At 42.2% G+C, this 18,148-nt stretch overlaps 1 protein-coding gene across 7 annotated transcripts in view; it reads left to right on the top strand.

The window, feature by feature from the left end:
* Positions 1–18,148, top strand: part of erfl1 (Ets2 repressor factor like 1) — a 109,790-nt gene that overhangs the window by 37,600 nt on the left and 54,042 nt on the right. Inside the window, exon 3 of one of the 7 annotated variants that reach the window (XM_074653152.1) lies at positions 9,742–9,931. The exons of the other annotated variants lie outside the window; for them this stretch is intronic. The gene's annotated coding sequence lies outside the window, so the exon portion shown is untranslated. The remainder of the gene's footprint in view (positions 1–9,741; positions 9,932–18,148) is intronic. 7 annotated transcript variants of the gene reach the window in all.

Here is an 18,148-nt window from a genome sequence, read left to right as displayed (position 1 = left end):
GTGTGTGTATATATAGTGTGGTGCGGGTGCTGTTTAATTGATGCGGGCTGGCCATCGATCCCTCCCGCCCAGCCTAATGAAGGCCTGATTGGTTTGTGAGGGCTGGCTGGTTCTGCTTAGCTGCCTCTGCCTGCTGCCCTGGCTGCACACACTATAACACACACACACACACACACACACACTCAATTCAACATCATTCTTCTCTTTCTCTCTTGGTCTCATGCTTTGTCTCTGTCTCCCACTTTACATTTCTGCTCTGACTTTGTCTTACTGTCTATAACTCTCTCTAGCTGCTTCTCTCTCTCTTTACTGCGTCCATTCTCTGGCTTGAATCCTAAAATGACGTCTCAATTCCCCATAATTTACAGCAGAGTGCTACACTTACTGATAATGAAAATTCATTTTTTTTGGATGAAATTTCAAGATGCAACACTCAGCGTTCCATTAACTGTACGCCTTGTGTGCTCAAACTTGGCCCTTTTTGATCATTTTTGAAAAACTTTGGGGCTGAAGTGTCGACGCCGCGAGTGAAATTATGCTGACATACTCCCGTGTGTAGCTATCAGACGGTCTTGTAGAACCTGTGAATCCTCCGTCGTTCTCTCTTGACATGATTCGTGTCCCGTCTCCATCACTGTCTCAGTGGTGTTGGTGTCTCTGCCTGCCTTTATCTGTCAACCAGCTCTCAGTCCAGTCAGTCAGTCAGTCAGTCAGTCAGTCAGTCAGATGTCACAGTGCTTCTCCTGTCATGGCAGTGCCCATAAATGTCTTTTTGTGTCACTCAGCTCACTACAGACACAGGTATTACACCGCCCTGTTAATGGCTTTGTCAGATGGCCTTTTCACAGAGCCAGTCACGAAGACAGACAGCGGACTGCTATCAGTCTGCGTGTGTGTGTGTCTCCGTGTGTGTGTACATGTGTATGTTTCAGTCACAGGCATCGAGACTCCGTTCAGGAAATAAAAGGCCACCCAAGTATCCGCCACGGTCATGTATCAGCAAAATTCCTCCGAGTGGCTTTCCAGTCAGGCAGCAGAGCAGTCGTTCCGATCTGTCGCCGTCTGTCACACAGCCTGCCATCCGTCCTTAATAATCTGTCTGATGTGTTGCTTTATAGAAAGATGGTTATTGGCAAAATCCTGAAAAATTCCCTTCACAAACCACCATCACTGCAATATGGTGCCATGATGCCATTGATAAAAGTATACACACACAAACACGTATGCACAATAGCAGTGTTTCCATTCACTTTTCAAGTGCATTTTAAGCAAAGTTTTGAAATGTCGCAAAAAAAGAAATGCGAATTAAGCGTGTTTTCATCAACTGGTTTGGAGCAAATAAACTCAGCTACACTGCGTAGTTTGATTAGAAATTGGCGCTTTAGGCTACGCATGGCTGTAATCCGCCAGTAAACAGTAGTAGAAGTAGAGGTTGTGAACCGGAAACAAAACAAGGTGCCTAGGCCATTTAAGCATTTACGAGAGAAAAATGGAGAGCGTTCTTCGGGAATTTGTTTTGATCCGTTTGCAACCTCACCACTAGATGCCGCCAAATCCTACACACTGCACCTTTAACTAGGCCGTACTATAAGCAATGGATATAATAAATACCTCTTGATTATATCTAATGAGACTGGTTTCAACATTACCCTCAACTCCCAAAAGATATTTATTTTTATATTGTTCCTACAAAATATTATCTTTGCGACTTCTGAGGCTCCATACAACTTTAAACATCTCTCTTTTGAAGGAAGACAACTTCAGCACTGTGGAGAGCTCCATGCTCAAAGCTTTCAGCTCTGTAGTTTTTGGACAGCGATCATGTTCTTTACTGGCTCAAAAGCATCCAAATTGAAGGCTTATTGTCTGTTTTTGGCCTTTTCCAGTGTCTTGGACAAAATAATCTTCTATTTCTCTGCTTCAAATCAGACCCCTTTCTGTCATAACCATAATTATCAGAACAGTGTCTTAGATCTCTGTCATTTAAAATGTATTCTAATGTCATTCTAATGATCTCTACTAGACACTACTAAACCAATATAATAAGTATATAGGAAATTGTGTTGAAAGTATTGATGCAGATCATACTGAACACTCCCTGAGTTTCTCTTTTCATTTGTGTAGAGGATGAGGCTTTATTCTTTATTTCTCCTATTGTCAACAAACCCTATGAAACCCACAATCTTAATCTTAATATTTTTCAACTTCCCCACCTTGTCTGTGCACTCAGCCCGATGCACCAGATGTTCAATAGAAAGTAACACAAATATAGTTTAATTTTTTTTTTAAAAGGCTCAGTAATTGCCTAACAGCTGGGAACTGTAGTTTTTAGCAAACTTATTAGTAAGTAACATTAGTAAATAGTGCTTTTGTTAGAGACTATTTTCAGCTGTGGATATATACACATTTGTTTATGGCACCAGGGTGGGATTGACTTAAAATAAGATACAATGCCTGTGTTTATCATAAGGATCATGTCATTAGTGTGACGGTGTTTCTCAATGCTTTATGGCACAGAGGACTATCCAGCTTTAGCTACACAGACAAGTCTTGTTAGCAAGATCAATTCATTGATGCGTTTGGTCTTTTTGGGGGGATTTGTTGACGATAAGAAAAATATAGGATATTGACAGCAGTATTCTTTAGGGACCACTGAATACTGTTGGCCTCGCAGTCTAGGAGAGGAGACAGCAGGACTCGTTCTAGACAGTCTGTATAAAAATTCAACGTACTCCGTAACTGTGCACATTTCAGCAGTTGCCGTTTTGGAGCAGAAGGATGTAGTGAGCGCCCAACAGTGCATTGATCAAACTGCCTTTCAACCTGTGGTGCATCTTTATTTCACATCTCTCCTCTCTGGTACAGTAGCCCACACCTCTGGCCTCATATACCACAGCCTTCACCTCGCCAGCCTCCGCAAACAAATACACAACAGCATACACTGTGATAAGTGGTGTGTGTTTACAGCTTGTTCATTTCCACTCTCCAACTCTCAGCAGAGGAAAAGAACGGGTGAGAGTGGGAAAAAAGAGAGGGAGAAGGGTAGAAACGATGGGGGGAGAGAAGGGGCTATCGGAAAGGAGAGGGAGGGCTTGTGGGGAGTGTTTTTATCCTGGAGAGAAATAGCCCTCTAGGTCGTAATTGGAGGTAGAGAGAGAGGGAGAGAAAGAGAGCGAGGGAGAGGAGGGAGGAAGAGACAGGAGAAATTGCTTGGCTGGGGCTGTGTGGGATGATAGTGTTTTTGACAGGTAAATAAGGCTGTGATTGTCGACAGTTACACTGCACCTCTCTGACCCTCACACACACCGGCCTCCTCCATCTATATTTCACTCTGACACACATGCTGATTCTCTGCCTCTCTCTCATCCTGACACACACACATTCACGCGTGTGCATGTACACGCACAGAAACACACGGGCGGTGATGTTATCATAACTTACCGTTTGTTAGTATGTCATAAAATGCACAAGTTTTCAGTGCTTTTGAAGCTATGACTAGTTTACTAACTTCCTTCCTTCCTAGTTTAATGACTGAACACTGAAATGCAACTTCTGCTTTATGAGGATTTTTTTAAGTATCTCACGTAGCGCTGCAATGATTAATCGATTAGATGTCAACTATAAAATTAATCGCCAACTACTTTGATAATCGATTAATTGGTTTGAGTAATTTTTTAAGAAAAAAAAAGAAAGAAATCTCTGATTCCAGCTTCATAAATGTGAATATTTTCTGGTTTCTTTACAAGACAAGAAGACATTTGAAGACGTCATCTTGGGCTTTGGGAAACACTGGCTACGTTCCAAATCACATACTTTTTCTTTTTACTTTTAGTACAAACTGCTGCCCCCTTACAAAGCACGTTAGGTGCATGCAATATGCATACAATTGGGACATGTGGTGCCTTCAAATAAAACTTGTGAGCTTGTGTTTACAACATGGGAAGTCTTGAACACAATATGCTTAGTGTTCAAGTGGTTAAGTCGTGAGAACACCACTGCTAAGCAACGGCAATATTAACGTTACTGTCGGCGTCTAGAAGCCACAGAGGCTAACAATTTAGCAAGCTAGCGAGCAGGTAACATAATGCAGTAAATGCAAAAGCATAATGACAGAGGAGAAAGGTGAGGCCGTTGGGAATATCTACATTTCCCTCAGACATATTATACAGTTACGAAGAAAAACAATACACGACTAATATTACAATAGTATGCACCAAAAAATTTATTTCTATGACTTTCCACTTACGAGGTTGTGAATACCACAAGAGGGGGACGTTCATATTGACTATTCTGGTGAACACGGTAAACACGACCCCATTTGAAGACACCAATACTACTTAATCATAACTTTGTGCCTTGAACTTTGACCCTCTTGCTCATATATCCGCTGTGCAAAGGTAGTGGGGTCAGAATAGCCAGAGTGGTATGCTGACTTGCATACTGCAAAATGTGACGGATGTAGTAGGACATCCTGGTATTTTTGGCACACTGTATTTGACATACTATGTATTGGGACATACTAAATATTTTTCTGTCATACTAAATAGTATGGTAGTATGGGTTTTGGAACACACACAGATTGATCAACATTTTTTACCAATTTCTGACATTTTAAAGACCAAACGACTAAATCGATTGATCGAGAAAATAATCGACAACTTAATTGACGATGAAAATAATCTTTAGTTACAGCCCTAATGTCACGTATCATTAATCCAGTCCATTAAAAACACCACTCGAATGACACAAACCCTGGCTAGAGTTTACCACATAACTATGTTTTAAAACGCACAACAAAAGCAGCAGTTATAGAGTCCTACAGGAATGAGTCCTAAAACCTGTAAGTGAGTTCCCTCGTCTGGAAGCCAACGGGTTTTGTCAATGTGTTTTCAGTTAGATGCCTGAAATAATGTCTGTGGTTTACACAAGCTTAAGAGGTTTTAATGTTTTGTTCTACGACATCAAATACGTCAGTCAAGACCTCACTGGGGAATTTTGAAGCCTTTGTGTCTTAAAAAAGGCGGTTGCTAACAAATGGCTAAATGTGACTACTAAACGTCATCCCGTCCGCCTTTACGGCCTCGTTGTTTATATTCACGTTCATTCGACCTTGGTGTAGTTCCTTTAAAGCCTAACATTAGCTTTTTACTTCTGGCGATTGCATTCACACTTAAAAAATCATAAAAGTGGTGTTTATTTGTGAAGATTATCGTGCTGAACAAAACGTGTAAGTATTATAAACGTCTGTTTGCTAATAAAAGCCAATGGAAAAATCCCATTGGCTTTTTGTCTAGGAACCAGGGCGATGCCAAGGCCTATGGAAAGGAGGCTTGGTCACGCATCATATCTTTGGGGCTATAACAAATGCGCAGTAAAACCTGGCCTGCACTCGCCGAAATTGAGCCAATCGCAACGCACGATCGCAGCTTCAGTTACACTGCCCATGTGTTATACCCCATATCCTAAGACCCATGTCCGCCGTGACCCAGTCTCCTTTCTATAGGCCTTGGGCAAACTTCCTGGTTGGCCTACAAAAATACGTCATCCCTGGAGCACGTATGCTCTATTCAATGTAATAATGTTCAACAAAATAACGGCCTCAAAAATGACCGCAGAGTTAATTCAACACCTCTTTATGACACAGCTGCAACAAAAATAGAGCTGTATACGCTTCCCAGATGTGGTAATGCAAGGCCATATTAGACTGTATTGTGCAGGTGTTTATGTTATTTTGTCCACCCTCATTATAGTCTAACATTTTCTCCCTATCTTTTTATATGTTTATTGTAATAGATAGATAGATAGATGTACTGCTTGTGTCTCTGCACCACCGCCAGTAGTATCTCTTCTTCCTATCCCTTTCCCCTTCCTTCCATCTTCCCATTCTCTTTTATCAAGTCAACAGCCGTCTCCCCCCCTCCCCTCCTGCCTGCCCTTGCCTCCCACCTCTCCTCTCCCCCTCCCCTCCTCCCTCTCTCTCTCTCCCTCTCTCACTTCAATCTCAAGTGTTTTCAATTTTATTCTAGAGTGGAATTAACTACCCCCGATGTCAAATTGCCGACGAAATCGATAATAATATCTTTACAAAAGAGGATATTCCAGTCTCTCGCGTCGGCTTTTGAAAAATGGAAAATTTAGCCGAGATTGATTCATTAGTTGACACGTTATAGGACGGTATAAGTATTGATCGCGGCCTGTCATGTCCCATCTCGGCTAATCGAAGCTGAGGCGCTCTGTCGATGGGCGCATTTTTCATAATTCCGTCGCCGGGGAGAGAGAGAGCAGCCGGCAGAGGCGACTGCAAGGCACAGAGAGAGAAAGAGGAGAGTGTAGGGGGGCAGGAGAGAGATAGACGGGGGGAGAGAGATGACTTGGGGGGAAATAGGTAGGGGGCAAAGAGTGGAAGAGCGAGAAATAGAGTGAAAAAGAGGCATGGGGTAAAAAAAAAGGGAGGGTTTGTGTGTGTGTGTGCGTCTGTGTCTGTACCGTGCGTCCGTGCAGAGGCCTCGGGGTGAGGCAGAGAGGCAGCCACGGGGAGGAGAGGCTATGTTAATGGTGCAGGTATTGGGGCGTAGATAATTAATGCATTAACTAATTAAAGTCAAACGGGGGAGATAACGAGGTGGAGGGAAGTATAAGGAAAAGGGAAAAGACGGCGGGATGGAGGGGAGGAGAATTAGGGCGACAAACAGGGGAAGAATGGGTTTTAATAGCGAGCGAGGAGATGCGGAGAGGTGTGAAAAAAGGAGAGATGAGAGGAGACCGAGAGGAGGTGCTGGGTGGCGGGGGGAGGGTGGGGGAGAGGTGGGGGTGGTGGTGGGGGTGAAATAAATAGAAATTGAATGGCTTGGGTGCGAGCAGAGAGAAGTTCTGAGGCGGAAAAAAAAATATAAAGAGGAGTGAGAGAAGACACAACGACAATGATGGAGAAACTTTTGATAGTTGTGCAATTCGTTTGGAAAAGTTGGCGTCGGCGCGCTCAGGACTTATAAGTCCAACATAATGCCACCACTCCTCTGGCAGTCTTGTCACGAGTCGCACAAATCCAGGGGGCCCGTCAATCAACAAAAGGGAGGTTGTTGCAAAGGAATGGAGTCCACCTGTTTGTCTTTTGGTCCAAAGTCTGAACCCCCCCCAGACTATATTGTCCCCTGTTGGATATATAGAGCACTAGATTATAGGTCAGCATATTGCATATACACAGGTTAGGAAGGTGCATCTGTGTTCTACACAGGGAAAAAAAATCCTGCCAGAGGTCAAACAACACACAATGAGCACTTTTATCTTTTAGACCCACCAAATTATAGCTCACCATATTTTACAATGATCCTCAAATGTTTCACGAATAAAATGCCAAGAATCCATTCATCCACCATAAACTAATGCCATAAAAAGGAAGCTATACAGTCCATTATAGGAGACAAGATGTTTTCAGTCAGTGGATGTCATCTTTTTGCCATTATATAACAACTCATAGCCAAAAAGATGCAATTTGTCGTGTTAATTTCTTTACTTTGGTTTGTTTGCGACCGAGATCTGCAACATTTATGTTTGCAATTTTATCTTTTGGTGTATTTTTTTTGTCCCAGACCACAAAATTCTAGATATTCTACAACGAGCCTTGCATGTTTCACAAAATGAAATGCCAAGAATCCATTCATCCACCATAAACTAATGCCATAAAAAGGAAACTATACAGTCCAGTAGGAGGCAAGAGGTTTTCAAAGGGTCAGCGGGTCTCACATGAGAACATCTTTTTGCCATTTTATAACAACTCCTAGCCAAAAAGATGCCATTTGTTGTGTTCATTTCTTTAGTTCGGTTAGTTGTGACCAAGCTCTGCAACATTTATGTGTGCAATTTTATCTTTTGGTGTATTTTTTTTTTGTCCCAGTCCACCAAATTCTAGCTCACCATATTCCACTGAAGCCTTGCAGGTTTCACAAATAAAATGCCGAACATCCACGATAAAAGAAACCTGTACCACAAAGGAAAACACAATACAATCCAGTAAGAGGTTCCCAAAGAATCACTGGATCTCGCAGCAGCTCACCAAGTCATGTTGATATCCTTTTTTTTCCTTTTTAGTTTTGACATTCCTGTGCAACATATTTTGCTAATTTTCAACACATTTGTGTCTGTGCTTGTGCTCCCTTTTTAAACAGCATATTTTAATAACACAACACTGGGTCAATAAGTGTCTTTGTGCAGCATGTTGTGCTGAAAATCACACATCAATTGTCAGAGTGAAGCTGAAGCAGAGTATAGTGCCAGTAAAGCTCCAATGAGCCTCCAAAAAGGGGGTGAATCTCAAATCCCATAATTGATTTTGATAAACTAACATGCATGGTGTGAGGAAGTCCTCTCAGCACTGAGAGAAAATGGGGAGTGTGTCCGAGAGGCCACCCCCACCCCCAAATCGGCAATGATAAAAAAAAAGTGGGAGCCGAAATGGGTTGTGGGATGGAATCAGGAGAAATGAGATACACCAAATTAGAAGAGATTGGCTTGATGGACTTGGATTAGAAGGAAAAAGAGGTGTATATAGGGGAGGGGATGACGAGAAAAGGAGGAGAGAGGGAGTGAGTGAGTGCATATGTGGAAGATGGGGAGAAATGGAGTGGAGGGGGGGGTCTCGGTACTTGGCAGTCTCTGGGTATCTCAGGTTCTCTCCGGCCGGGAAAGCGGTCGATATTTAATTGTTATTGCTAGCATGGAACGCACGGAAGCGGGGCCTGTACGAAAATTTCTCATTTATTTGGTATTCTTGTTTTCTCTCCTTTTTTCCTCCTTCTTCCACCCGCCGCCCCTTCTTTGCGGGGTGAGGGGAGGTGTGCGTGTGGGAGGTGGGAGAGGGGTGCATGAGGGGAGGTGGGAGAGGGGTTGATGAGGGGGTCTTGTGCGCACACTGGGGGCAAATGGAGAAAGGGGATGAGATCCTTGGATGAAATCTGAAAGGGGGGGAAAACCACCTTGTCCTCCTCTCTCTCCCCCAAGTTTAGTTTCTATCCCTAGACACATAATATCCACCCCTCCCCTCTCTCCCTTCACTCCATCAACCCCCACCTGTCCAAAATGAAAAATCCGTCATTTTCATCAAACGTCCAACCAAAATATTATCTACCACTCCCATTCCCAGAGATCGAATCTTATTTAGGGGCGCCATCTGTTTTCAGATTTCATTCCTCCATGAACTTTTTATTTTCCCCCTCGACTTTTGGACAAAATTATAACCCGATCGATCCGCTTCTTTCTAGCCACACACCACCACCACCACCACCACCCGTCTACATATATGTTTTTCTTCTTGTGTGCGCTCTCTCTTTCACTGTGCAGGTCAATTTGTCTGTCTCACGTCCGCGAGGTTTACACGTGCACAACACAGTCTGCAGCTGATAGAAACTTAAACTGCAGATGTGAGGTGGAGGGTTCAGGCTCAGCATCTTCTCTCTCTTTCTTTCTTCCTCTGTCTCTCTATCTCTCTCTCTCTGTGTGCGCTCTCATCTCTCTCCTCACACCTGCATGTTTCTCCCTGCTTTCCTTTTTTGGTTAGTTATGTAAACTACATCAATTTCGGACAGTAGCTGATGGTTGCAGTGGAGTCCCTTTTTTTTCCTGTCAACTTTTTTGTTGCTCCGAGGACAACTTTTTCTCTCTCCATAGTCCTGCGCGCTGCTTCCTCAATCTTGATTTATTTTTTTTCCTCTCTCCCCCCTCCTCTACTCACATTGCCACTCATAGATCACACCAGTCCAGTGTGTAACTCTTTCACCAATGTAGTTTAAAGCGTGGAGGAAAAGGATGCGCGGTCCGATCTGTTAAATTGCCATCAGATTACCATCAGTCCTCTGCAGCACGTCGACAGGATTCCCAAAACAACCCAAGCAAAGTGGGAGCTGCCGGTCAAGTCAATGAAGGTGCATCGGTGAAGGTAAGCATCCTTACTTAATATGGACAAGTGGCATTAATAATTGAGAAACGCGTCAAGAAATAAGATCCTCGTGAGAAATATAATGCACTTTGGTGAGAGGGAGAAACATGCGCACCTCCTGCAGAAATTGATTGATGGAGAGCTCTGTGTGTGTGGAGACGTTGTGCGCTGGAGAGTTTGTCGAAGCAGTACGCAATATATACGTCTCCATCCAAAATAGATCGGCAACAATTCCTAAAAGGTTTTCTGCTTTAAAGTGAAAAACGTGTTTGTGCGGTGCATTTGTGATTTGTATCCTACTGCTGCAGCTTCAGGGACCCGAGACGTTTTAAGGAGAGAACAAATGTGAGATGAAAAGTAGAAGAGCGGTCAGGGGAAAGTGGAACATGAACTTGGGGAATAAGGATATTCACTTCAGAAAAAGTTGTCCAAGTCAACCTGGTATTTTAATATTTGATGACTTGTAGGTATATTTGGATTAATATACTGTGTGCGTAAAGGTGACCATAACCAAGTCTCAGGTACTCAGTTCTACATGTAAATGCATCCCCACAGACTTCATTATTAACAGGAAATCCTTAAAGCGTCCTTAAACCACAACAATATGGATCCATACATTGCAGCTTTTTTTTTATCACATATACTAGTTTTATATCTGTAACAAAGATGGTCATATTTAAGTTTGCAGAAGCTGTGATAAAAAGGGAATTTCACTCAGTTTAAGATCTCAACATCATATTTCTCATGGCCCGGGGTGGTCTGCTCAGTTTTTTGTGATTATGAGGAACTCCAGAGAGAGAGCATTGAGACTCTAATCTTTGATGTCCAGCTGATATATAGGCTTTACACTCTGGAGCTGTTGCTTTGATACAGAATGGGAGACTGACTCTGTGAACTCGTACAATGTTTGGTTGAGTTTATACATCTTTTGCGAGTGTTATTTTATCTACGTGATTTCAGTTTCAAAACAAGCGAATGCAGCTCAAGAGGTCAAGGTCACATAGGCTCTCTCACCACACATACACACTTCATATGGATAAGATCCTTGAGCAGATGGCCGTCTAGATATTTTTGCACCATCAAGAACCTCAACATTTGCAGTTGTATTATGGCGATTTTCCAAGACCACAATTAGCCATGTCTTTGAATTTAAGTTGATATTTTTTACATTTTACCAAAAATGAAACCAAAATTCTCATATTTCTTTTACAAAACTAATTAAATACGGCAACGACGCTCACTGCGAATATTGTTAAAAGTGTAAAAGTGCTTCTCCCTTGCTCGTGGTTCCTCTCCTGACATATTAGGTGTCCAAAACAGCCCCCCTCGGATACTGTCAGCACAACCTTTTCATTGATTTCAAGTTCATGTCACAGGTCAAAAACATCACTTGTAAAGCTGAGATGGCTTCGGCAAATTTTCTCATTTATAGATCCAAATCCAATGTGCAGCATGAGATTATACGACCCTAAATGTGCTTGGAAATGAGGAATGTCATCTGTGTCTGTGTAGCCATGCAGTTACAGATGGAAAATGTCAGTTGGTGACAGTACAACACTACTGCTGTTGTTTTCAGCTACACAGGTGTAAAACTGTCTTTGTGAATAGGTTGACTTAACACAAAGATGAGCTTCCATCACATGACCTATAGTATACATGTACATTTTAACACTTCCAGTAAAACTTTCTTACACAGATGGACTGTAGTTTTGTCATTTGGTCGGTTTGACTTTTTTTCCGCCTGCATTTTGCAGCTTAAACTGAAACATTTCCTTTTCAAAAGCCACAGTGATTTGTCAAACGCCGTCCATATTTCACTGAAAGGAGATTCCGCTTTAAATTTTTTGACATCATTCATGAGTTATCGCATTTCTTATATAGGCCTACTACTCATTAATCTATAATGCAACTGATGAGTAGGCGTGTAGGAAAATATCGATACACTTGAGTATCACGATATTGTGTTTTGTGATACTGCATCTATTCTCAAAAATGCTATTGATTTTTAATTAAAAGTTTACATGGAAAAATTCGTGGCAGACAGCGGCTCAGATTGCAAAAAAGTAGTGCTATAATGTTGGATGTTAAAGGGACTGTGATAAATGCGAATACAGATCCCACTGTTCTGATTTCATTAAAAAAGTACACTTTTTTATGCATGTGGCGGTGTGTTTTTTAGCGTATACTATGACAGTTTTCCTAAAATTTGATTTAAAAAAAACAAACACAATATCTCAGCTTGCTTACAGTATCGCAATATATTGCATCGTAACCCCTGTATCATGATACGTATCATATCGCCAGATTCTTGCCAAAACACAGCCCTACTGATGAGTAATCTGTTAAGATATTTCCCTTCTTTTACATGACTAAATGCACATAAACATTCTTTTATCAGTTTATGTTTTGAATGTTTGCTTTTGCACAGCATGTAAAAAATGATGCGACATGCCGAAAGTAAAGGACCCATTCTGACGTACACCCAAGTTGGAGTATCTGGCGTATAAATGCCACGATAATGCGCAACGCGTTTCGCATGCAATCAATACGCCTTTATTGATTTTCATGTGTCATTTGTACGCTATGTATCCTGTACTGACTGCAATGAAAACGCATCCGCGTATAAATTCTATGGTAAGAGTTTTTTATTGACGTTTGTGACGTGTTTTCTGTATTTGGATTAAGTGGTTTCTGTACATATTTTACTTAGTTTTCATACTTATTTTAAGCCTAACCATGACGTTTTTCACTACCCTAACTAAGTGGCTTTCTTGCCTAAACCTAAGTTAGTGGTTTTCTTGCCTAAACCTAACTACGGAGGTTTATGTGGCGTACAAATGAGACACGAAAATGCGTACTCATGTCACGCGTAATGTCCCTGTAATCTCGTGGTATTTATACGCCTTCCTGTGAGACCGGGCTGATCCCACGGTGGCACGGACTATTAATATAGATCTACATTTTCAAATAATGTAATTCAGCATTGTATTTCAGTTTTATTCTCCTTTTTACGTAATTGAAATCTAGCAGAGTCGCCTTGCTTAAGACCTCGTAATATCCCCTTCCATCATGGAGAGAGCCTTCCTTTTGTCGGCTGGGGAATGTGTGGATTTCCTGGGGTCGAAGAACCCGGACTCGCATCTAATCTGTAACACGGCACCCAACATGGGGCGAGTGACCCTGCCTGAGACTTCTTAAGTCCTTAAGACTGGCAGGAAGATGATTAGTTCCCTCTGCAGTCTTGATAATGTTTTTTTTCTGCATGGCCGTGCCAATACCCCAGCATTTTCCACTTCTTTCTCAAAGAACTTTTCCTATTGACACCGATAATGTGTTAATCAATATGGCAGTTTTGTGCTTATTCTAAACCACATTATATCCGCACCCTCTGCATGAATCAAGGCTCCGTGAGGGCCCACTGCTAGGGAGCGTCCCTCCATTGATTAGGTATTAGCTTCACCACCTCCAACGCCCAGCCACTTGTTTGCAAACGCTGCTCTATTTCGGAGGTATTCAAACGATCACTAAGCATGGGAGCCAATATTTATAGAGGCTTTAACAGGTTCATTATAGTCAGTGGGGAATGTTCCTCCGAGGGATGAAGCGCTCATAAAGGGCCCAGCAGAGTACGTCCCCATCCACTGAGCATTTGACAGTACAGTCAATGACTCCAATCATTCCTCATCTGCTTTATGGCCACAACGACTTTTATAGCTGTTATGGGGTTAAAATAAAAGCATTAATGGATGCAAAGGGCAGCGGCTCTATTCAGCAGGGTGCTGCATTTAATCAAGGGTCACTCTGTGTAAAGTCCATAATCCACTCGGTGACACTTAGTGCCACCCCAGGGTTTTGCTTGTTTACAGACACTGTTGCATCAAGGGAGGCGATGGTATGCACTCATTTTACTTACTGAAACGTTGAAAAAGAATAATCCTGCACACTCTCGATGATTATGTTTTAGTCCTAAGATCTTCATCGCGTAAAATCATACAGACAGAAATCATAGTTTTGTCTGAATTTTTGCCCCAATGCACCTGTCAATAAGACTTTCTGATGTGCAAGACGTTTGTAGTACTGTTTCCTGAAACATGCAATATTGTATCTGGAAAATAATACGCCTTTTCTCATGCAGAACCCAGATCTTTTCTTTCATGCATAAAATGCTCAGACTAGCAGTATGATGACATGCAAGTAGTGATAAAATGTAGCTTCTCCTTTCAACCCAGTCACCAGAAAATATGTTGGCATTGTACGTGTCTGCTGGATACGTTGAATGTCAACGTTCCATTACTTTTCATATCAGCCTCATATCATGCTTGCAAAATGCACAACGCCATGTTGGTTCACGATTGGTTAGGTTTAGGTAACAGAGCTACTTTGTTAAGGTTAGAAAAAACATCATGGTTTGTGTTAAAATAGTAACATAAAGTAACGTAACTACCGTAAATAAATAACATTCGCCCTTTTGCAGACTATCTTATACAACGTTGCGCAACAAATGTAACAACTTAACATAACAAGCTTAAAGTCAACATTTTCACACACCGGACACGAACAGCGGTCTCCTGGGTGAAAGTCCTGTGTTTGTTTGACCCGTCTACCAACCCTCCCAGCCGGTGAAATAATTTAAATAACGGCTACTTTCAATAAGGGCTACTCAATATACAACGTCACTTGTTCTGGCCGAATGCAAAAACAAAACAGAACAAACAAAAAAAAATTTTACATTCAACATACCTGTCTTTTGCAGAAACGTACAATGCTAACATTTTTTCCTGGCAACTGGGCTTCTCCTTTTCCGTATTTGTCTTGCTACACACGTGTATTTCCTCTTTCAGTGTGCTGGCACAAATTTAAGCTCTCGAGCTTGTGTCCACTCATTTCTTTCTCCTTCCTCTTCCAAATCATCCTTATTCTCTTGCACTCCCCACAGTGCCTCCTTCAGCCCCGTTGAGCTTCTGTTTGAATTGTGTCTCTTGCTAAAACTACCTATTTGTGTTCCCCACTTTCTTTCTGCTACCTACCCATCTTCCGCTACAACCAAAGCAGCTTTCCTTTTAGACAGCGTGCCCCCTGTTTTGGAGTCGCTGACCCCCCTCGGCTCTCTCCTCTCCCTGCCCCGTCTCCCACTTAACCCCATATTTCACAGCTGAACTACGGCTAATTTCCCCCCAGTCCTCCGAACAGCGTTCTCTCTACTGCCGGAGCACGCTTAATTACCCACAATTAAAGCCAAACGCTAACGAGAAAATTGCTCTGTTATGAAATGACTTCAAAAGAACTAGAGTAAGTAGAATGGATTGGAGGAAAAGTTGGGTATAGCCTCGGGTGGCAGGGAAGAGCTTCTGTGCTGTGTTTTCCCCTCGAGCTGTCTCAGTGGAAGGCAGTAAGCAAAGACTCTGCTGGCAACACCCAAAGCTGTAGACTACAATATTCAACAGCTAAACTCAAGTGTTGGTACTGAGAAAGCACAACTATTCACTTTAGTAATGGAATTATAATTGGAAGCTTTGTTGTGAGAGGGGAAAAGACTTTGGTTGCCTGTTTGGTCTCTTTAATCAGAGCAGTTCAGAATATACAGTATATCTTAACTTGAATTTCGTGTGTCACTTAAAGAAATATGTTCCATTATGTCTGATGACTACACAGAAATAATGGCAGTGACTGTAGCTGGTGTGACCAATGGATTTTGAATAGATTGCCTGCACTCTGTGTGATATGACATTTGGGTCTCTACGCTGATGCTTATTACATTCCATGTATTGAATGTGGCGACCTGTAATAACTGTACATGCCATGGTCTTTTGAAGGCAAAGACATATCACACCTGCAATTGATGTATTTATGATGAACAATATTGCACCCAAGATCAGTTTCGGTTTCCAGTGATCATAAACAAAGTGTTTGGAAAACCGTGTTTTTGTAACACAATAAAGTTAATACAGACTTACTGTTTTACATTAGCTGCACAATCAGAATTTTAAAGGCTCAATTTACCCAAATGTAAAACAACAACAAAAACCTTTTCTTACTTATCTCTACTATCAAGCATTGCAAATCATTTGCCCAGGTTTTGAGATATCTGTCTCTGAAATTCCTGCCTCTATTTCAAAACAGTAGAGGTGAATGGAATTACAATTTTGGTGCTCACAGCGCTGAGAAATCACATTTAACCAGAAGGGTCTACAGCCAGTGTCTCTGTGAGGGTTTATTTTAGCATTCAAACTTGCTCACAATGACAATGCTAACATGTTGAATAGCACTCAACACAAAGTCATTGATTATGCAATAACATGTACAATCTGTAGGCAACGGGACAAGATTTTGGCGTCGGAAGCGTTCTGGTTTCCGTTTGTAGTCCGAGTAGTATTGAGTAGCATTGGCTGAAATCCAATCTCGGAACCCACCGGCCATCATCTGACGATGATTTCGCTTTTTACTGGTGTAATATTAGCTTGTAAACTGGCTACTTGTGACCGGTCGTACATGTAGTCTCTCAACTCCAAGTCCAGTCTCGCATCTCAAGTTGCTAATCGGATGGTAAACAATGAGCAGCGCACAGAAAAGGACGTCCTGGCCCAGAAAGCCGCTAGCTACACCGGAACCCCAAAAATATAGCCTCTTGCCTCCAGAGGCTTATCCGTTTCCAGACTGATAGCCGGTGGGTTCCAAGATTGAACACAAAGTACAGCCAAAGCTGATAGAGGAAATTTTGACTTGATGGTTGCACCAGATGAAATTTGGTGGGATCACCAAAGTTATTACAGTTCACCATTAGGGGGATATGAATATGTTTAACAAATTTCATAGAAATCAATCGAGTAGTTTTTGAGACATTTCACTCAAAAACACAAATGTCAACCTCATGGTGGCGCTAGAGTAAAAGTCAGAGAATCACCAAAGTCATGAGAGAACTATGAATCTCTGTTCAAATTCTCATGGCGATCCATCCAAAAAATTGTTGCAATATTTCAGCCTGGACCAAAGTGACCGCCAACATCATCGTCCATAAAGCAACGCCGCAAGCATGACTAAAGAGATCAACAGGAACACCTCTTTTCAGACATTAGATGTTGAATTTCATAGCTCCCATTTTTTGTTGCGGTGATCCCAATTGAAACTCCATTCACCTCCACTGTATTGGGGCAGAAGCAGAAATCTCATAGACTGAATATCTCTCTCTCTTGCTCTCTAAACTGTGGCCACATAAAACCAAAACTATCTGCGTGGCTATAGGTACCACAAGATGTAGGTGAGAAAAAAAAAACTGTCTCAAATAAAATGGCTGATTGGTGCCACCAGACAAAAACCCTCCTACCTTTAATAAGGTTACACAGCGATCGTGAACACATTCTCGTAACATAACAGCATTATCTCGTAAAACTTCGCTGAACCTCACCTCTCACAGCAGCCCAGCTAAATTGAGACACCCAGATGTTAGAGTGTATCCGGCACAATATACCTGACCACAAACCCCTTCCCCGGTCACGGAGGAATGAGCCCACCCCCCACCACCTCAACCTGCCAACCCAATCCAATCTACAGCCGGCAAAATGAAACAAATAAACACTAATTCGGATTATTTACGTCCAGTTTACACCACATGACGCCGGGGTATGAGAGGGAGAAAAAGGAGCGATATGGTGGGTGGATAATTGTAACAGTGGTAGTAATAAGTGCGGCGGCTACAGTGATAACAATTAGATTTGATTTCATTTGAGAATGCCTCCACAGCTGCTCCCCACTCACCCCCTTAACCCCCTTTTCCCCTCCCCCCTCCTCTCCCTCCCCTCGCTCCTCTCCCCCTAGATTAAAGTGGGTGTGTTAATTCCGTGGTGTAGCGATCGAACAGCTCTGGCAACAATGGGAAATGGGCTATTGATCAGAACAGCTCAGATTAAGACTAGGCAGTGGAGCTCTTTCTTGCTCTCTTTCCCCTCCTTTTCTCTCCATTTCCCATCTTCTTCTGCCTGTCTTCCTGTCTGTCCTGCTTGTGTCATCCCCCCCCCATGCTCCCTCTCTTGTCTTTCACATCCACAAAGAAGAAGAAAGAGTGTTTGCATGTATAAGAGAGTCTACGTGTCTATGAGGATTTCCTTGTCCTTCCTCCCTGTCCCTCCTCCCTTGCTTCCCTCTCCTAATTTCTGTGCCGACAAGACTATTCTCTTAAAACATCACATTTCCGCTTTATCAAATGTAAAAGATGCATGACAA

This window comes from Sebastes fasciatus, chromosome 12 (genome assembly GCF_043250625.1).
Source record: "Sebastes fasciatus isolate fSebFas1 chromosome 12, fSebFas1.pri, whole genome shotgun sequence".
Taxonomy (NCBI): Eukaryota; Metazoa; Chordata; class Actinopteri; order Perciformes; family Sebastidae; genus Sebastes; species Sebastes fasciatus.
Note: the sequence above shows the minus strand (reverse complement) of the source record. Positions and strands in the feature narration are given on the sequence as shown.